Raw genomic sequence first — 22,434 nt, forward strand, 5'->3', positions numbered from 1 at the left:
TTCTGAACAATGTCTTGAACGTCCCATTTTCCTCAGGCTTTCAAAGAGAAAAGCATGTTCAACAGGTGCTGGCTTCATCCTTAAATAGGGGACACCTGATTCACACCTGTTTGTTCCACAAAATTGACAAACTCACTGACTGAATGCCACACTACTATTATTGTGAACACCCCCTCTACTTTTTTTACTAATAGCCCAATTTCATAGCCTTCAGAGTGTGCATATCATGAATGCTTGGTCTTGTTGGATTTGTGAGAATCTAATGAATCTACTGGTACCTTGTTTCCCATGTAACAATAAGAAATATACTCAAAACCTGGATTAATCTTTTTAGTCACATAGCTCTACTATTATTCTGAACACTACTGTATATTCAAATACGTTTGGGTTATGTGTTCGAATGCTGTTGAACTGTGTATTGTGTCTACCAAATTAAAGGCATGTTATGTTTATGATTATATTTGCTTTTGTTCTAAGATTTGCTTTTGCTCAAATATTAGTTAGCAAGCTGTCATAAAGATATGTTACTCATATAATCATTTTCAAAAGTCTTGTAAATGTGATGTGTCCCTGTTTCGGTGAGGCCCTGAAGATATGCTGACAGTTTTTCAGTTAGCAGTTGCCCAAAAACCTTATCAGAAGACTTCACAGCGCATGTGGGCAGGACCTTCAGTTAGCAGTTGTTGCCCAAAAACTTTATCAGAAGACTTCACAGCACGTGTGGACAGGACCATGCCATGAAATGGAGGGATCAAGACCACTCAGATGAAGGACACCGCACAAGATTAGCAGAAAAACGTTGTAGTAGCAAATACAGGGCCAGCCCACTGTTCGGGGTTCCTGCTTGCTGTCAGCTTGCTGGAACACCAGATTGCTGGTTGGAAGTTTGCAGCTCCTCGGACCCTCAGAACTTCTGTGTATGTTTTTGTTTATCTCACTCATTCTGTAAAACTTAAATTCTGTAAAAATTTGTGACATTTAAATCCTGTTCAATAAATCTCCGAGTGGCCCTCAGAGTAATTGTGTTCAAATTTAATTGACTGGTTAATACCTTCGAGGCAGGGGGAGACGAGGTCACAGGAGACCCCTGAAATATCCCAAGACTAGCTGTAAAACTCCACTTTGTGAGTAAATATATCCTCTTTGTAATATGTTATGTAAAAACCAGCGAGAAATAAACACTTCTAAAACTGAAAACACTGTTTTTGTAACCTAACACCTTTGGACTCATTTACAAGACTTTTACAAGACTTTTACAAGACATTAGCGTGTATGCTAACTTCTGCTAACTCAAAGCTAACTTTCTTAAATTTGTCTCATTAGTACCTGTAAATGCACATAGGGTGATCTACAAATATTCCTTGATTTGCACAACTTCTGCTCTTAAAACATTAATATTGTTTTTGACTGACTGATTGATAGAGGAGCTTTACTGAACATGTTCAAATTGTACGCAAGACAATAGGATGTTAATAATTAATTAAACAACTGCAAATTATAAAGAACACAATGGTCATACAGCCGAGGGTATTGCATTATATTGTATATGGCAAGTGTACAGTAATTGACATTTTCAGTTAGTGTGTGTGTGTGTGTTGTGCACAGCTGCAAGTGGTTAATTGAACTGCATTTTTTGTACATGCAAAATCCTCATTTACATACTGCTGTCTATGTCACGTGACAACCCGCTGTCATGAGCGCAATTATTCTTAGTGAATCATCTTCGCCAACCCAACATGCCAAAGCATTGTGCTTGTCAAATGCACGTGAAAAAAGCAAGATTTGAATATGTATCTTGGTTTGACAGGAGGAAAATGCATCCAAATGCTATAATTATCTCTTTATTTAGAAGCAAAAAGTAGGACAAAGTCAAGTGCAAATATCATTGCTATCTTACACCTAATGCAGTTTTCATTTAATGGGTTGTGCTTACATCCTCAAAATAATAATGCTCCTGTGGATAAAGTTGGTCTCAAAACAAGATGTGGTCAGGTGTAGAGCTCATGTGTTGATATCTTCTGTCACTTTAGATCAAGAAAATCTAGTCTAAAGTCCAGTGCTGTCTCCTTATAAACTGGTTCACAGCACATATCGTTACCAGTCACCTGTAATGGTGCAATATTACTAATATGGCACGTTATGGCCACTGAAGACAAAGATAAATACATGAAGCAGGAGGCGAAAATATATATATAAATTTATACAAGAGAGCTGACGATACCGCTCACTCCCTCTCTTACTCACTTTCTGACAGACAGATGACATTAAGGACATGATTTACTAAGTGTGTGGCCAATTAAAACTTTTGCTCTTTGGGATGGTGATTTAACATTCACAGACAGCACGGTGGATTGGGATTTGTCCTGTTACCTCACAGCAAGAAATGGTGAATGGTAAATGGACTGCATTTATATGGCGCTTTTCCATCTGCATCAGACGCTCAAAGCGCTTTACAATTATGCCTCACATTCACCCCGATGTCAGGGTGCTGCCATACAAGGCACTCACACACTGGAAGCAATAGGGGATTAAAGACCTTGCCCAGGAGCCCTTTGTGATTTTCCAGTCAGGTGGGGATTTGAACCGAGGATCTTCTGGTCGCAAGCCCAACACCTTAACCACTAGACCATCACCTCCACCACCAAGAAGGTTATCGGACCGCTGCCCACCTGTGGCCTCTCTGTGTGGAGCTTGCATGTTCTCCCCTGTGTTTGTGTGGGTTCCCTCTGGGTGCTTCCTCCCACATCCAAAGACATGCAGGTTAGGTGAATTGGAAACTTTAAATTGTCAGTAGGTGTGCGTGGGAATGTGTTTGTCTGTTTCTATGTGTCCCTGCGACAGAAAGGTGTCCTGTCCAGGGTCGTCTATGAGCCAGTCACTAATTTTGACCTAGTCAGTACGGTACCAGCCAGGCCAGGGGTCAATGAAGAATTACACAGAGGTCAAAAGTAAAAATGTTTGAGTCATGTTGAAAAATATACTACATTATTTATCTGATCATAATGATTCAAAAAAGGTCTAGTTTAGACTATCTATGACTGAATGTTTTGGAGTTATGGGGTAATAACAGCAAAAATGGTGACAAAGGTCAGTTTCAGTTTGTACAGGGGTCAAAACGTAAAGTTGCTCCAGTTTCAGTAAAAAAAAAAAATGATGCAAGTTATTGGTTGAAATAAAAGGATTAATAAATTAAATTGTTTTGACTGTGTTGAATGTTTGGTCTCCAAAGTAAAGGTCTCCCCCACACTTTGATAACCCCTGGTGTAACATGATAACTAAGCATGACAGATGGTGCAAACTATTCCTTTTTATAACCTTATTAACCTAAACAATAATTTGCATAATTATTTACTGAAATTGAAGCAACTTTAACTTTTGACCCCTGTACAAACTGAAACTGACCTTTGTCACCATTTGTGTTGTATTTTTACCCCATAACTCTAGAACATTCAGTCATAGATAGTCCAAACTATACCTTTTTGGAATCACTGTGATCAGATAAACAATGTAGTATAGTTTTTAACATGACTGGAGCATTTTTACATTTTGACCTCTGTGTTATTCTTCATTGACCCCACCTGGCTACAGCTAACACCCTGGGATGGTTATCAAACATGTTTGTGTAGGTTTGTGGTACACTGAGGCTGGATTCTTAGTGTTGTTTCATCGCCTTAAGTGGTACCGAAAACCTGCTTGGCCCATGGACTAGGGTGAACTCTGCCTCTTTTCCAATGATTGCTGAAACAGGCTCCAGCCCCCTGGTGACCTTTGATTGGCGTAAGCGGGTACGGAAAATGAATGACTGAATATGAGTGTTACAAGTAATCAGCTAATAATATATTGGCTGTTATTAACAAAACATCACTGTACACAAAGAGCATTCATTTCCTTTCCATCCCTATCAAAAATATTTGCATTAGTTCACTGAATGTCAACTCACAACTGTATCTTGAAATCCAGCTTCCACTTGTTGCATTTTTCCCATGTCATCACATGACCCTCCTCATCCTTTTGTGATTACAGTGTTTAATCACTGCTCTCCCCCCCCCCCCCCCCCCCCCCAACCCCCTTCAGTAACACATTGACATTGTCCTGCTGAGATCCTCTCCAAGATGGCTTGATATACCCAAACCTTTCACAGGAGAGAAAAAAAAAAAAATCTAACTGAGGAGACGAATTGCTGAAAGGGCTCTCCAGCAAGCCTATAAATCATTCTTTAATCAGAGGAGTGAGGTTGCACTCTCAGACCCCACATTAGCACCGCTGACTTTGAGCTGTCTCTGGCTCTGCTCCTGCACCCAGCTTTCCTCAGCTCCATCTTCGCTCACTTGTCCTCATCTTCCTCTCATTCTTGGACCGCCTTTGATACAGAAATCCATGAAAAAAATTCTTTATTCAGGAATTTTTATACCCTACGCCTGGAAAAAGTGATGTCCAGATGTTCTAAATATTTGGAAATCAGCAGCATGTGTCACAAGCTGTGGAAAGTGAACAGTGATTAAGAGCTGTAAGTGCAAAGTGAAGGCTTTAATTTCAGGCTTTATAGCAAATTACCAATGATGACGCAGTGTTAAATTGTCACACACTGCTTTAATGATTATGCAGCCAAACTAGCTCCTGTCCACTGAGCAGGTACCTCAGCAACTGGGCAGCCGGTATGTAGACTTTAGTTCGATTCCTAGTCAAGCTGCCTGTCTATCTTCTGGACAAAACATGTCATCTACATAGTCTCAGTCCACCCAGCTGTCCATGAATACAAGTCTTGGTAAGAGAAGTAACCTGCAATAGACTGGAGTCCCATCCAGGGGGAGTCATTGACTCATCCACTTCATGCCACAGAATCCAGCACCAGTTGGCCTGAGGTCCAATAGAGGACTTACTTAAACCATGTATTTAAAAAAAAAAACAAAAAAAAAAAACATGAATGTAACATCTAGGCTTTATTACAATAAATTTTAAAATTACTTGTAAAACAAAAGAACATAATTTTCAATCAAATCCCTGGACAACAAAATTTTCAGCTCTGTAATTACATTAATTATTTTTGGATTGACTAGATAACGTCATAAAAATAAATAAATACCAATGAAAATAACTTCTATTGAGGTGAATTAAACAATAAAATAAAACATAGTAGGATAACTATCTAATTATTAATAATGTTATATGTTACATTATATTGTCCATAAAATTGAAGATGGAAATATCATTAATTTCATCTGCAAATTTAAATTTAATGAAAATGTACGTGATTAATGAAAAAAATAAGAATAAAAATTTTGTGCATTTTTTCCTGTCATCATTCACATGAACCTCATTCAGGTGGAAAGGAGCTGGATGTGTATTTCTGTGTCCGTTCTCTCCCTGTTGGTTGAATAATTGTGAATGTCAGTTTAACTAATTACACAGTACATGTCATAATAAGTGTGGTAAATAAATGGTAAATGGACTCCATTTATATAGTTCTTTTTTCCATCTGCATCAGACGCTCAAAGAGCTTTACACATCAATGCCTCACATTCACCCCAATGTGACGCTGCTGCCATGCAAGACACCCACTACATACCAGGAACAACTAGGGGATTAAAGACCTTGCCCAAGGGCCCTTAGTGGTTTTCCAGTCAGGTTGGGATTTGAACCGAAGATCCTCTGGTCTCAAGCCCAACGCTTTAACCACTAGACCATCACCTCCCCGAAACAGCTTGGGAGTAGTTTGTGGGTTAATGGTACTTTGTCAGATGCTTTAGTATAAAAAAAAAATCAGCAGTATTTTAGTGTAGTTCATTGGTTGGAACAGTTTTTATAAATTTTAATGATTTTAAACTTTTTCTACCATGCAACACCCAGACATGCTTTTGGATCGACACAAACTGTGGCTAATTAAATTTATAAAATGATAATGATGATACTAGTGATGATACATCATGAAATGACTAAATTGTGAAACAACTAAGAATGGAATGTATTTGCATGTCACTGGAGGTGGGAGGACCCCAAAAGATCAGATCAGAAGCAAGCCTCAAAATCTCTCTACAAAGGCACAGGAAACTTGGTCAAAATTTATGGCACGTTGAATGCAGCATGTTATCAAAAAATACTAGAGGAAAATTTGCACTCATCAGCCTGGAAGCTGCGCATGAGACGTGCTTGGAAATTCCAATATGATAACGATCCAAAACACAAGGCCAAGTCAACTTGTTATTGGCTACAGCAGAATAAAGTGACTGTTCTGGAGTGGCCATCTCAGTCTCCTGACCTCAGTATCATTGAGCCACTCTGGGCAGATCTCAAATGTGCAGTTCATGCAAGACAGCCCTAAATTTACAGGAACTGGATGCTTTTTGCCAAGACGAATGGGAAGCTTTACCATCAGAGAAAATAAAGAGCCTTGTCCACAACTACCACAAAAGACTCCAAGCTGTAATTGATGTTAAAGGAGGCATTACATGGACGGTATTAAGAACTGAGGTATGTGAACTTTTGATCAAGGTCATTTGGGTAGTTTCTGTTGTAATTATGATTTAAAAAGAGTAAACACAATTGTTTGACTATAAAAGGCTTCACACAACCACCAAGTGTGTGAGTGAAAAAATTATATTCTCTAAAAAATGGCCAAAAAAAAAATTCTTAAATTCTACCAGGGTATGCAAACCTTTGGGCACAGCTGTATATATATATATATATATATATATATATATATATATATATATATATATATATATATATATATATATATATATATATATATATATATATATATATATATATATAAGGTCTGTTAGAAAGCTACCCAACCTTTTTATTTATTGCAAAAACTATATGGATTTGAATCACGTGTGCTTGCATCAGCGAAGCTTGAACCTTCGTGCGTGAGTTTTTTCACACCTGTCGGTTGCATCATTCGCCTGTGAGCAGGCTTTGAGTGAGAAGTGGTCCACCCCCCTCATCGGATTTTCATTGCGAGGAAAATGTCTGAACGATTTGGAGCTTTGCTGCATCAAATTTTTCCAGAAACTGTGAGAGACAGCCAGGTGGAAACCATTCGGAAGATTCAGATGGCTTTCAGGGACGATTCTATGGGGATCACACAGATTAAGGAGTGTTCCAACCGGTTTAAAGACGACGCACAATGGCGGAGGGCACGCCGCGCTCTGAGCGGCGATCGACAGGCTGAAACGACCAGATCATTTCCAAACTGAATGCTGTGTTGACCCGGGACGTCGTCTGAGTACCAGAGAAATGGCAGAAGATGTGCACATAGCACTTTTTTTGCCACATTCCACTGTTACAGGAGATTTTGTAATGAAACAGTGCGGAGGAATTCGCGCGTCGGGACAGAGCTGCAATGGCGCACAACAAAAAGCACGTTCGTGTTGGAAACCATTCGGAAGATTCAGACGGCTTTCTGTGGCTTTTCAATCGAGTGAGTATCCGAGAAATTGTGTAACAGCTGGGCATGTCACAACTTGTCCTGTGAGCCTTCCAACACTTTTTTCACTTTTTTTCCAGCACTTTTTTCGCAACATTCCACTGTTACAGGAGTTTTTGTCATGAAAAGATGTGCAGAGGAATTCACGCGTTGGGACGGAGCCGCTAATGGCGCGGGACCAAAACCAACGCCGTGATGAAGCCTCACAGGACATGTTGTGGCATGTCCACCTCGTCCACAATTTCTCGGATAGTCACATGACTGAAAAGCCATCAAAAGCCCTCTGAATCTTCCGAATGGTGCAAGAGCTGGGCATGTTACAACATGTCCTGTGAGACCAACACGGAGGTGCTTTTGTCCCACGCCATTAGCGGCTCCGTGGTGAATTCTTCCGCTCCTCTTTCCATGACAAAAACTCCTGTAACAGTGGAATGTGGCGAAAAAGTGCTATGTGCACATCTTCTGCCATTTCTCTGGTAGTTAGACGACGTCCCGGATCAACACAGCATTCAGTTTGGAAATGATCTGGTCGTTTCAGCCTGTCGATCGCCGCTCAGAGCGCGGCGTGCCCTCCGCCATTGTGCGCCGTCTTTAAACCGGTTGGAACACTCCTTAATCTGTGTGATCCCCATAGAATCGTCCCTGAAAGCCGTCTGAATCTTCCGAATGGTTTCCACCTGGCTGTCTCTCACAGTTTCTGGAAAAATTTGATGCAGCAAAGCTCTAAATCGTTCAGACATTTTCCTCGCAATGAAAATCCGACGAGGGGGGTGGACCACTGCTCACTCAAAGTATGCTCACAGGCGAATGACGCAACCGACAGGCGTGAAAAAACTCACACATGCGCACAAAGGTTCAAGCTTGGCTGATGCAAGTGCACATGATTCAAATCCATATAGTTTTTGCAAAAAATAAAAAGGTCAGATAGTTTTCTGTGTGTGTGATCTGACAATGAAATGTGGGTGGAGAAGAGGCAAATGAAGAAAACAGTCACAGAAAAACAGAAAAGTGTCTGAAAAGTAAAATGAGCGGTTTGTAAAATTCAACAAAGAATAAGCAGTTGAGACACTAAATTCTGCTTTGGAATGATAAAAGGAACTGCCTGAAAGATAATGTATGACACTCACAGTGGGACAAACTCTGAAGAACATAAAAACAGGGAGATGAAGTGATTTGACAAAGAGGAAGCCAGGTTTCATTTCCTCATTACTACTTTGCCTCAGGGTGGTGCCATTGCTGTTTTTGTTCGCTCACTTGATGGCCCATCTTGTCTCATTGCTGGATCAACATGTTGAAATGTTCAAAATGTAAATCATGCAAACAGTAAATCCATTTTGTTATGAAACTCGTGTACAAGATTGCTACCCTCACGCTCTCTGATGTCAATAAAGATGGATGGTCTTTCAAGGAAAATCTGCACAAGAACATTTCCAACCACAGACCTTGAAAATTTGACATTTACTGTATGTAGTGTTAAGACGGCACATCAAGGCTGATATGTCCTTTGTATTAACCTGCTCTTTCATCTCTCGATGTCGCTGCCGTTTCGCACTAAGGTGCAATAAGGCTTATGTCCTCAAGTACCTTTTTCCTGGCCATATTTGTCAACAAGTACTCCCAGTTATGGACATCACTAAAAAAAAACTACATTTCCAGACCTCGGCTGAGTCCCAGCTACCTTGGTACCTCCCACGCTCGGCCAGCGACTAAGCACAGCTTGATCTACCACCTCCTAAATGTTTGTTATCTCAACGTAATTCTGTCCAATGCTCAGCATTAAAATACCAGCAGTACTGTACTGGTGCAATAACTTGCAACAAGAAGAATAGTGTAAGCTCTGACCCCGTTGTCGGATTAGTTCGGAATGTGACCAGGAAGTGGCGTTTGTTGCTGATGGGCGTTCCAGTGACTTGGCAGTACTGTGCAAAATATTTAATGATAGATTATAAAAGACACTATCACTATGAGTTTTTCCTCCATGCTTGAACTGCTTCAAGCACAGGTGTCAAACAGATTTCAGAAATGACCAAGAGGGTGCAGGTTTTCTTTGTAACCATCAACTCCACCAGGTAAATTCATTGATAAAACTCATCCCATCTGCTCAAAGTGATGTATAATCACTTTGAAATCACCTGGTGGAGTTGATGGTTACAAAGAAAACCTGCACCCTCTTCGCCCTTTCTGGAATCAGTTTGACACCTATGGCAGTAACCACAGTTTGCTTGATTTATTTCAGTCCATATTTCATAGTTATGTTTCTGTACCGGTATTCAGCATGCTAACATCTCCATAAAATGTCTTGTAAATCACTTCAAAGATATTATCTGGTTACAAAAACAGAGATTTTACATTTAGAAGTGCATATTTCTTGCTAACTAGCTTGCGGCATTGCTAGCTGGCAGTATAGTGAATGTTGTTTCTTGTTGCAAAATGCCCACTGATTGAAAATTAATGACAGTATTACTTCAGTCTCTTGTCACTAAACTACACTAGTCCCGTGTAGATTATTTCCCCAGCCAAGTGTTCATTTACAGCTTAGGTGAACCAAGACAATGCAGGTGAAAAGCCTGATTTACAAAAGCTTGGCATGTATAAAAAAATGTGTGCAAATTCCATACCACCCGATCTCCTAAAGTTACACATTAAGGGTTGCATCTAACAAATGAGCTGAAAAAAAAGAAATATTGTGTACATTTAATACACTCAACAAAAATATAAACGCAACACTTTTGGTTTTGCTCCCATTTTGTATGAGATGAACTCAAAGATCTAAAACTTTTCCACATACACAATATCACCATTTCCCTCAAATATTGTTCACAAACCAGTCTAAATCTGTGATAGTGAGCACTTCTCCTTTGCTGAGATAATCCATCCCACCTCACAGGTGTGCCATATCAAGATGCTGATTAGACACCATGATTAGTGCACAGGTGTGCCTTAGACTGCCCACAATAAAAGGCCACTCTGAAAGGTGCAGTTTTGTTTTATTGGGGGGGATACCAGTCAGTATCTGGTGTGACCATTTGCCTCATGCAGTGCAACACATCTCCTTCGCATAGAGTTGATCAGGTTGTCAATTGTGGCCTGTGGAATGTTGGTCCACTCCTCTTCAATGGCTGTGCGAAGTTGCTGGATATTGGCAGGAACTGGTACACGCTGTCGTAAACGCCGGTCCAGAGCATCCCAAACATGCTCAATGGGTGACATGTTTCTTCCTGTTAAAAGGGAGTTTTTTCTTCCCACTGTCGCCAAGTGCTTGCTCACAGGGGGTCGTTTTGACCGTTGGGGTTTTTACGTAATTATTGTATGGCCTTGCCTTACAGTATAAAGTACCTTTTCATTCTATGTCATGTCCTCTCCAGTTATGTGAACGTGAAGAAAGTACATTTACACCAGTCTGAATGACCCACTTCACCTGTGGCAGATCAGTGACACTTAACATCATCAAAAGCACCTCCTTATTCTGTACACGTGCAACTGTTTAAAAGAGCCTTTACATGGACTGTTTGTCTTTGTTCATTTCAGACTACGAAAAATATCAGTCTGATTTTGTTACACTTTTATTTTTAAAAACACTAAAAATGTGAAGTTCACTCCATTAAGTGTCCCTCTGGAATATTTACAGTGGTGTCAGTAGTGCCATGAAAAAACTCTTTCACGGGAATGCACATTTTAAGATTGTCACCTTAAATAATAATAATAATGGTCTGTGCTGTACTAGGTTTCCCTTATGTCATTATTACTGCCACTACCATAATCTTACTACAAGACTAATAAAGATTTAAAATAAAGAAGAGATACTCGATAACTTATAGTAACTTATGGCTGGTTGGTTGTTCATGTTTATTTTTTTTTTAAAGGTTATTTTATTGTTGGTTGTATTTACATGTGGACATACGAGGTCTGTCCGTAAAGTATAGGTCCTTTTTATTTTTTTCAAAAACTATATGGATTTCATTCATATGTTTTTACGTCAGACATGCTTGAACCCTCGTGCGCATGCGTGAGTTTTTCCACGCCTGTCGGTGACGTCATTCGCCTGTGAGCACTCCTTGTGGGAGGAGTCGTCCAGCCCCTCATCGGAATTCCTTTGTCTGAGAAGTTGCTGAGAGACTGGCGCTTTGTTTGATCAAAATTTTTTCTAAACCTGTGAGACACATCGAAGTGGACATGGTTCGAAAAATTAAGCTGGTTTTCAGTGAAAATTTTAACAGCTGATGAGAGATTTTGAGATGATTCTGTCGCTTTAAGGACTTTTCACGGTGCGAGATGTCGCGCAGCGCTCTCAGGCGCCGTCATCAGCCTGTTTCAAGCTTAAAACCTTCACATTTCAGGCTCTGTTGATCCAGGACGTCGTGAGAGAACAGAGAAGTTTCAGAAGAAGTCGGTTTCAGCATTTTATCCGGATATTCCACTGTTAAAGGAGATTTTTTTAATGAAAGACGTGCGGGCGGATTCCGTCACAGGAAAAACACCTCTGCTGGAAGCCTTAAGGACAAGTTGGAACATCTCCAGCTGATAAACAATTTCTCATATACTCACTCCACTGAAAGCCATCAAAAGCCAACTGGATTTTAAGAAATGGCTATCAACACGGAGGTGTTTTTCCTGTGCCGCCGCGCCGCGTCGGCTGCGTCCCGACGCGCGGACCTGTCCGCACGTCTTTCATTAAAAAAATCTCCTTTAACAGTGGAATATCCGGATAAAATGCTGAAACCGACTTCTTCTGAAACATCTGTTCTCTCACGACGTCCTGGATCAATAGAGCCTGAAATGTGGAGGTTTTCAGCTTGAAACAGGCTGATGACGCTGCCTGAGAGCGCTGCGCGACGTCTCGCACCGTGAAAAGTCCTTAAAGCGACAGAATCACCTCAAAATCTCTCATCAGCTGTTAAAATTTTCACTGAAAACCAGCTTAATTTTTCGAACCGTGTCCACTTCGATGTGTCTCACAGGTTTAGAAACAATTTTGATCAAACAAAGCGCCAGTCTCTCAGCAACTTCTCAGACAAAGGAATTCCGACGAGGGGCTGGACGACGCCTCCCACAAGGAGTGCTCACAGGCGAATGACGTCACCGACAGACGTGGAAAAACTCACGCATGCGCACGAGGGTTCAAGCATGTCTGACGTAAAAACATATGAATGAAATCCATATAGTTTTTGAAAAAAATAAAAAGGACCTATACTTTACGGACAGCCCTCGTATATATATATATATACACACACACATACTTATTCTATTTCTACCTCATTTCTTATGTCTTGTACTGTTACAAGTATTATTATTATTATTATTGCTTATCCTTGCACACGCTGTTTGATGAACATTTTCCTCTACGTGCACCCACCTTGTGTGTTGTCTTGAGAGCTGACGTAACGTGAATTTCTTCTATGTGAGATCAATAAAGTTTATCTATCTATCTATCTATCTATCTATCTATCTATCTATCTATCTATCTATCTATCTATCTATCTATCTATCTATCTATCTATCTATCTATCTATCTATCTATCTATCTATCTATCTATCTATCTATCTTTGTGGTTTTTATTCTTTTAAATGTTTGTTTTCTTTTATTGTTTGTGCAGTAGAACCCTCCTCATGCACCAAGCCAAATTTCTCCTAAAGGAGACATAAACTTTGAACTTTGATTTACTTGAACTCCTGCACTTGGAGCAGTAACTTTCCCCTGACCCAGAGGCAAGGGCGTAGGTTTGGTCTCAGCTTTGGTAGGGACAATACCACCCCCCCGCCCCCCTGCCCACCACCACCACCCCCTAACCCACTCATACCATTAGACGCACAAGTACAGCATAATACATAACATATGACAACATAATGCTGAATAATTTAACACTTTATTTACATTATTAAGTGTGTAGGCAGACAAACAAATAGCTTAAATAACAAAATTGCACCCAAAATCACGAATCTATTCTATAGGCCTACACCTGAGAGAACAAGACAACAAAAAAATACTTGTGGAGCTAACAAAAAAAAAAGTTTTTGCAACCAAGATGTATAATCTATTCTCTTCATCAATAATGCAGTTGTAGGTATCTGGCAACCTAATTTGCCAACAAAAAAAAGGGCTTTACAATGATATATAGGGTGGATTACGGTAAACGTAAGCCTGTGATGTCATAACGCAGAGGAAAAACATGGAAGTTTCACACTAGTGCGCCGCTGATTCTCATTACCGTGAGTTCTCATGTAAGCCCTCACGCTGAAAAATTTCAACACTGACAGCAAGCCAAGAACCCGTGCTTTCCAACAGTATGCTATATGTTGCATATATTACGGTAAAGTGCGTTCGGTGACTTTTGAAACGAGGGAAAAGTATGAAAAAGAGCGCAAAAGTGACAGAAAAGTACAGACAGCAAACATAAATGTAGTAATTTTTGAGGAAAAGGCAGGGTGTTAGTGTCATTTGTGAAGGTGTGCGTGCGTGTTTGTGTGGGTGTGCAGTTTATTTTAAGTGTGGCGCACAGCATTGTTCGCAAGCCCCTCCCCCGCCCTTCTTGTTTTTCTGCACCGGAGCAGTGTTGCCAGATATGAAATATGAAACTATCGTACCAAAACCTCAAAATTATCGTATTTTGGGAGAAATTATCGTACACAAACAAAACGCATACAACGTAGCTATTTTAGCGTTGTTTTTTTTTAATTTACAAAGAATTTTATGTCACATTTTTAAACAGTAATTATAGTAATGGGGAAACTAGGGCACAAAAACAACGCAAATGCACAAGCAAATGCACTACCAGACTAGAAAGATTTTGTTGAACACAGAAAAAAATGTTGACACCTCCATAAGGAACTTTAACTTTTTTTTATTCTTCTTGTATATCTCTTTGCTCTTGTGTTTTGTTCGTTTGTTATTGCATTTGTTGAAATAAAGTTTCGAAAAAAAAAAAAAGATGTTGGTTGGGGAATCTTCCTGTCACGGCAGAGATTGGATGGGAACTCATTACTTTGTATGGAGAGGGGGCGGGCTTTCAAATGACTGTCCCGGTCGCCAGCATTTGATGCCGCCTGAGTGCAACACCTGCAAAATGATTCTTGGGTGTCAGAGAGAGATGCGTGTTTGGGCAACCAACTGAAATTATCGTACATATTGGATTTTTTCCCATTATTGATCGTACATTTATTGATCGTACATTTATTGATCATACATCGTACAGAGGGCAAAACTATCGTACAAATACGATAATTATCGTACATCTGGCAACACTGCACCAGAGCCACCCATCCTCTGCGCTCTGGGACCTCCCACTTTACAAATGAAGCACTGCCTGCCACGAGATGCGCTTTGTTTACGTCCATGTGAGAAGAACGTGAGCTAATGAAATTGCAACATGGGTAACCCTGTCACTCTGGCACGTCGAAAACACAAAATGTGACGACTAAAATTATAGTATCGAGTTCACAAAAAAATAGTGAATGATTTTGTTATATAAAAAAAATTCTAAATATTGGTAGGGACTATTTTGCCATCCCAAAATATTGGTTGTGACTTGTCCCTATGGTCCATATGCAAACCTACGCCCCTGCCCAGAGGGGACAATGCCCTTTTCCAACAAAGTAAAATGATCTCAGATTTGGAGGTATTGATCTTCATTCCAGTCGCTTTGCACTCAACCTCAAACCTGCCCAGTGTATGTCAGTGATCACTTTCAGATGAAGACAACAGAACCGCATCATCCATAAAAAGACAAGATGTCCTATATCCTCACCTGTGGTCATGAACTTTAGGTAAGAATCAAAAGAATTAGGTACCGTACAATGACCAGCAGAAGTGAGATGCTTCTGTTAGGTCTCTGGGTTAACACTCGGGGACAGGATGAGAAGATCAAATATCCAGAAAGGAACTGGAGAGCGATGCTGCTTTTTCACATCAAAAGGAGCCATCTGTGGGGGTTTGGGCATGCTGGAGGGATTATATTTCCCAGCTGGCTTGGGAACATCTCGCGATCCTCAGGAAAAGTTAGAGGACTTGGCCAATGATTGAAAAATGTGGGCTGAGCTCATCAGTCTACTGCCACCATGACCTGGACCTATAAGCAGCAGAAAAGGAAAGAATGAATAAATGTTTATAAGCAGCAGAAAAGGAAAGAATGAATAAATGTTGATGGCATATAAGGTATATCCCATATTTGCAAATAATAACAAAACCCAGATCAAGCCACTGAACTTTCTTTTGCAAGTGTATTAGTGAGTTAGTTTGTTAATCACTAAATTCAACCCGATCTCACACCAAATTCATGGAGGCATCACAAAAAGTCATTTAATCTATTAGTTCATGATACTGTCATGAAATATATTAAATTTTCATGATGGTATCACAAAATGTGGAGTGACAGGCGGGCATTTGGGGTTATGGTTAGGGTTAAAATTAATCAGCAACAGGTGGTATCACAAAAAAAAAATAAATAAATAAAAAGACATGAGACTGGGCAGTCTAAATTACAACCAGATCTTACCTCCCTCATCCTCATCTCTCCTTACTGCTTCCATGACTCTGCATCATCTGAAGAAGTTCCACATACCTATCTATAGGAGTCATTCAATAATATTTCAGTTAGTGTAAGATCAACTGTTTTATTTAAATGTTACTTTTGTTATGCCTGTATTGTGTTATTATATCTCCAAAACCTCCATTTTTGTGTGCTTACATATCTGTATGCACTGCAGTGAACCAGCAAGGGTCCAGACCCTGTAACAAAAGCAGCCAATCTGCATTTCACTTCATTTTAGCTTTTATGGTTCACAACTAAGAATATCACATTTTTAAGGTCAAAAATACTCAAAAGTAAAAGAATCAACTAATAATACTAAAATTAATTCATTCATTATTTTTTGTTATCTAAATATTGAGGGAAAAAGAAATATTTATGTCCTGATTAAATTTTGTGTAAATACATTCCCTGTTTGGTCACATATGACAAACTTCAGCAATTATTCTTTGGATTTAAGTCATTTCAACTCCCCTCAAAGCCACATTACACTAACAGCATGGAAAAATCTCAAGCTTGACTGCAAATATATCAGTGCCCGCACTCTGTGGATGTGTCGACTCTGTCATCCGGAGTCTTCTTAGTTGTCATCTGCTTTAAATAGAATGTTCAGCTTCACTAAGATGGGGAATTGAAAACTCCATTTCATTCAGGGTATTATGACGTTAAGTGCACTCAGTTTGATGGTCATGTATAGGATTTTATGTTCATTCCTGTGCAGTTATCTTTTGAAGGAGAAAACAACTGAGTATAGGAATATAAAAATACACAGAACATTTTCGGAGAGCGAGTGTACATAGTCATCAATGAATCCATTATTGACAGCTCCAAAAAATGTTCCATTTTCGCCCATGTCTGTGGGATGGTTGCTTTATTTGTCACCAGAATTTCTCAAAAACATATGGATAATTTTTGATTAAACTTGTTGGAATTTGGTGGGGGTTGACCTCCGCCTGGGCGGCGCCTTGTCACTTATCCTGTTTGTGATATTCATGGACAGGATATCGAGGTGTAGTCGGGGGGAGCAGGGTTTCCAGTTTGGTGGGCTCAGGGTCTCATCACTACTTTTTGCAGATGATGTGGTCCTGTTGGCTTCATCGGCCGGTGACCTCCAACACTCACTTGACTGGTTTGCAGCCAAGTGTGAAGCGGCTGGGATGAGGATCACCACCTCTAAATCTGAGGCCATAGTTCTCAGCAGGAAACCGATGGATTACCTATTGCAGGTAGGAAATACGGTCTTGCCCCAAGTGAAGGAGTTCAAGTACCTCGGGGTCTTGATCATGAGTGAGGGGACAATGGAGGGTGAGATTGGCCGGAGAATCGGGCAGCAGGGGCGGTGTTGCATTCATTCTACTGCATTGTTGTAACAAAAAGAAAGCTGAGCCAAAAGGCAAAACTCTCGATCTACTGGTCAATCTTTGTTCCTACTCTCACCTATGGTCATGAGGGTTGGGTCATGACCGAAAGAACTAGGTCGCGGGTACAAGCGGCCAAAATGGGCTTCCTTAGGAGGGTGGCTGGTATCTCCCTTAGCGATAGGGTGAGAAGTTCGGTCATCCGTGGGGAGGTTGGAGTAGAGCCGCTGCTCCTTCACATTGAAAGGAGTCAGCTGAGGTGGTTCGGGCATCTGGTATGGATGCCTCCTGGGTGCCTTCCTAGGGAGGTGTTCCAGGCATGTCCATCTGGGAGGAGACTCCAGGGAAGACCCAGGACTAAGTGGGGAGATTATATCTCCACATTGGCCTGGGAATGCCTTGGAATCCTCTAGTCAGAGGTGGTCAATGTGGCCCAGGAAAGGGAAGTCTGGGGTCCCCTGCTAGAGCTGTTGCCCCGCGACCCAATCCCGGATAAGCGGTTGAAGATGAGCTGAGATGACAAAGAAGAAGTAATAATAAAATAAAATAATATTAATGATACCGATAATAGTAAAATAATGATAATATTAATAGTGTGTATATGACAACAAGAATCCAAATACTTTATAAATACATTAAGACAGTAAATTAACATAAAAACATAATGTAATTAACAAGGAAAAGGGCTGAGTTCTTCTAAAAAACTGTTGAGGTCTAAGGTTCTAAAAACATTCTGGACTCACACGCCATTCCAGCTCATTATAGAAACTTTGCGTAATTTATTACCACCCTTGAAAAATATCAGCTACCCAGTCAGGCTTGATTTAAAAATGTTGATAGAATTGGACTGCAGCTTCCCCTCACCACTGTATATGGATAACAACAAGACAAAACAAGGAACAATGCAACTAATCAAATATTATTATCAGTTCATGTCGGATGTCTATCCCTCCCGACTGTGGCTTGAATGTATTGAGTTTGGCCCATTCGGCCCAATTCAGTCTGATTCTGCTTGTTTCGCCCAACTTCATATTATGTGTGAAGGGGCCTTTTTCAAATATACATGAAGGCACAAAGTTGAAGTACGACAACAGCTGCTATACAGTTGAAAAAATAAATTACTAGCAACAACACTTGCCAAGAACAGTGGAACATCCAGGCATGCTCTTGCACTACTGTAGCCCCAGCAGAGTTTGCAAACCTAGTTTCTCCAGATCCTGGGAAAACTCATCCCAAACCCTCCTTAACTCACCAACGTCACTGGTTCTTGCCAGATTCTAACCTCTTGACCTAGTACGAATTTGGTGCTACATTGGAAGTTTGTGTGTGTGTTAGAACCAGTTTGTCTGTGGAAATGCAAGGAACCAGTTCAAAATTTGGCATTGTCTCTGAACCAACAACAAAACAGTATCGTCAAAAAGGGCCCTTAGGGACTTACGTCAGCACTCCAGTTTGAAGGAGTTCTCTTCTAATCTGGCACAGTGCACACACCCAACCACCTAATGATTTAAATTAGGATTGTTTCTACTTATTGTCTGCACTTTGTACACCTGACAACAGTAGATTTTTATCTAACTACTTACATAGATCCAGCTGCAAGAGTGCAAACTTTACAGCTTTAAGTGCACATTTGGTAATTCCCAACAGCAGTCCTCTGATAAATATCCTAAAATCTGCATAATGGTGAGTACATTATGTGCAGTGCTCTTGGAATTTCTTCTCGGAGAGTGTCTCTGCAGGCTATTACCACAGTGGGAGCTTTGTTGGTTATGTAGCACACAACCTTGTGAATAGTCCCAGGTTACCCTGTTTTTGTTAAAGCAAAATTGCAGCCTTGAGCCACCACCTTTTCTTCTGACAGCCTTTGTAAAGCAATGTCAGCGCTGCTCATTGCAATGCTGATCATTGCAATGCTGCTCATTTTTGCCTCCTTCAAATAGTCCAAGACAAATCAATTGTTCATTGAAAAAGATTTGTGATATGAATGTATTATACACATATAGGTAGCTTCATTACAAAGGCTGAAATGGTTAGGACCATACATGGAGTTCAGCAGGAAACCCAGTATGACACCCCGGAGCATGTAGTAATTCATTTTCTTATGGGGCAAGCATTTGTCCAGCACACTGATGTTGTTGTGATAGTTCATAGAGATACTGAAAACTTTGAATTGCACCAACCGGAAGTATATAACTTAAACTTTAGGTGTGTATGGAACATTGAACTCTTCACTGATTTTCACGGTCTTTCATTGTGTAACTTCAATGACAATTTTGCGGTCTCTCTTGTGGTCTCTGAATTATCATCCTGTATCAATAAAACAGATTCAGTTATGCTGCTATAGACGTAGACTGCTGGGGGGTTCCCATGATGCACTGTTTCTTTCTCTTTTTGCTCTGTATGCACCACTCTGCATTTAATCATTAGTGATCGATCTCTGCTCCCCTCCACAGCATGTCTTTTTCCTGGTTCTCTCCCTCAGCCCCAACCAGTCCCAGCAGAAGACTGCCCCTCCCTGAGCCTGGTTCTGCTGGAGGTTTCTTCCTGTTAAAAGGGAGTTTTTCCTTCCCACTGTAGCCAAGTGCTTGCTCACAGGGGGTCGTTTTGACCGTTGGGGTTTTACATAATTATTGTATGGCCTTGCCTTACAATATAAAGCGCCTTGGGGCAACTGTTTGTTGTGATTTGGCGCTATATAAAAAAATTGATTGATTGATTGATTGATTCAGATTCTGTCAGATTCTGTAGAAACCTTCAAGTCCAGACTTAAGTTGCACTTATTTTTCCTTTCATATGGCCAGCATACTGACATATGTTACTATGCTTTTTGCTCTTAAATTTATATTATTAGGAAACGGAGCAAGCTGTGGCCTCAACTTTCTCTAAAGTCTGGGTCTTTTAGTGAAGCTTAGGGCTAGTGGCCAGCGATCACCTTAGTATTTCTTCTGTTTTTCTTGTTGCTTAATGCTGACAAATTATACTGTATTTGTTGCCTTTCTGTCGCCTTTATTCTGTTTTGTCTCTCTGTTTGAGGTGCGGCTCCATCCATCCTCCTATCCTGTGCACCAGTAAAATTTCTTGTATGTTTGTTTTGTAAATTGTTTTGTCATTTGTGTCGGTAGCATGGCCCAAGCAGCGGGTCACCCCTTTGAGTCTGGTCTGCTTGAGGTTTCTTCCTCAAATCATCAGAGGGCATTTTTCCTTATCACTGTCACCTGTGTGCTTGCTCTGGGGGTTGGTAAGGTTAGACCTTACTTGTGTGAAATGCCTTGAGGCAACGTTGTTGTGATTTGGTGTTGTATAAATGAAATAAACTGAAATTGAATTCTGCCTCTTCAAACTGATTAACTTGACATGTTTGTATTAAATTGTTTTGGTGGATCGCTAAACTGCTAAATAATATGTAATTACCTTGGCTGTTTGGTGTATACATTTCTTTATTTTCAACCAATAATCTTCCATTTCAATTTTCAATTTATTTTCAGTTGTCAGCTGGGTCCGGTACACAAAAATGCAGTTCAGATTCTGCAAACATACCACTACCATCAGGCAAAAAGGTGTGTTAAAAAAACAGGCAGTAGGCACAATGAGGAAACAAGAAACAGAGCTGGACGCGAAGGCACATTGATCTGGCACAGAAAGAGTGCACAAGGTGAAGCTTAAATACACCCAGGTGATTAGCTACAAATAAGAAGCAGGTGTGGAAGAAAGAACCAGAATGAGGGAGTGGCCAGACAGAGTGAAACATCCACCACCAAGCACCAAGAGACAAACAAGAGAGATAGAGACAGAAAACCCCAAGCACGAAGAAAAACAGCAAGATAACTAATGTCAAAAGAAAACCATAACACAAAATAACTAAACAGAACACCACACACATCGTAATACAAAAATCCAGATCCTGACACTTGCATCTTGCATCCTGCTACTACGAGGTCTGTTAGAAAAGTATCAGACCTTTTTATTTTTTCAAAAACCTGATAGATTTGAATCACGTGTGCTTGCATGAGCCAACCTTGAACCCTCGTGAGCATGCGTGATTGTTTTCACGCCTGTCGGTTGCGTCATTTGATTGTAAGCAGCCTTTGTGTGAGGATGGTTGGAGTCTCTTGTCGTTTTTTCTTTGCAAGGAAATGGCGGAACGACTGGAGCAGTGCAATGGCATCAAATTTGGCCAGAAACTGGACGACAGCCAGGTGGAAACCATTCAGATTATTCAGACGGCTTTCGGTGACAATGCTATGGGCATCACACAGATTAAGGAGCGGTACAACCGGTTTAAAGACGGCCGCACAACGGTGGAGAGCGAGCCGCGCTCCGGTCGGCCATCACCATGCTGAAATGACCAGATCATTTCTAAAGTGAATGCTGTGGTGATGCGGGACCATCGTGTGACTATCTGAGAAATTGCAGAATCAGCACTTTTTCAGCACATTCCACTGTGACAGAAGATTTTGTCATGAAAAGAGTTGCAGCAAAATTCATCGGCACGAAGCTGATGGCGCAGCAAAAGCACCTCCGTGATGAAGCCTCACAGGACATGTGAGGCCAACCTTGAACCTTCGTGCACATGCGTGATTTTTTTTCACGCCCAGCTCTTCCACCATTCGGAAGATTCAGATGGCTTTCAGTGGCTTTTCAGTCGTGTGACTATCCGAGAAATTGTGGAAGAGCTGGGCGTGAAAAAAATCACGCATGTGCACGAAGGTTCAAGGTTGGCTCATGCAAGCACACGTGATTCAAATCCATCAGGTTTTTGAAAAAAATAAAAAGGTCGGATACTTTTCTAACAGACCTCGTATGTGCTGTGACTTTTGGTGGAAACCTCTGTGTATTGTGAGGAACTATCTCCACCTGAGGCCAACTCAATATCTCAGCTGGGTATCTGATGACTGGTAGGGCATATGTATTGATTGCTTGGATGTTATTCCTACCACTGAGCTGGCTTCTCAGCACCTGTCTTACCTTCTGGATGTATTTGGCTGTGGCCAACCTTCTTGCATCTTCATCATGGTTCCCATTGGTTTGTGGGATTCCCAGGTACGTGTAGCTGTCCTGTATGTCCCCTATCCTGCCTTCTGGCAACTCCACCCCCTCAGTCCAGATCACTCTTTGCCACCATTCA

At 40.7% G+C, this 22,434-nt stretch overlaps 1 long non-coding RNA gene across 1 annotated transcript; it reads left to right on the top strand.

The window, feature by feature from the left end:
- Positions 1–1,380: 1,380 nt before the first annotated feature.
- LOC117528501 lies at positions 1,381–21,770 on the top strand. Its single transcript, XR_004565789.1, has 3 exons — positions 1,381–1,527; positions 14,078–14,087; positions 21,761–21,770. It is a non-coding gene; the product is annotated as an uncharacterized LOC117528501 (long non-coding RNA).
- Positions 21,771–22,434: the final 664 nt, after the last annotated feature.

The sequence above is a fragment of the Thalassophryne amazonica genome, chromosome 16, assembly GCF_902500255.1.
Source record: "Thalassophryne amazonica chromosome 16, fThaAma1.1, whole genome shotgun sequence".
Taxonomy (NCBI): Eukaryota; Metazoa; Chordata; class Actinopteri; order Batrachoidiformes; family Batrachoididae; genus Thalassophryne; species Thalassophryne amazonica.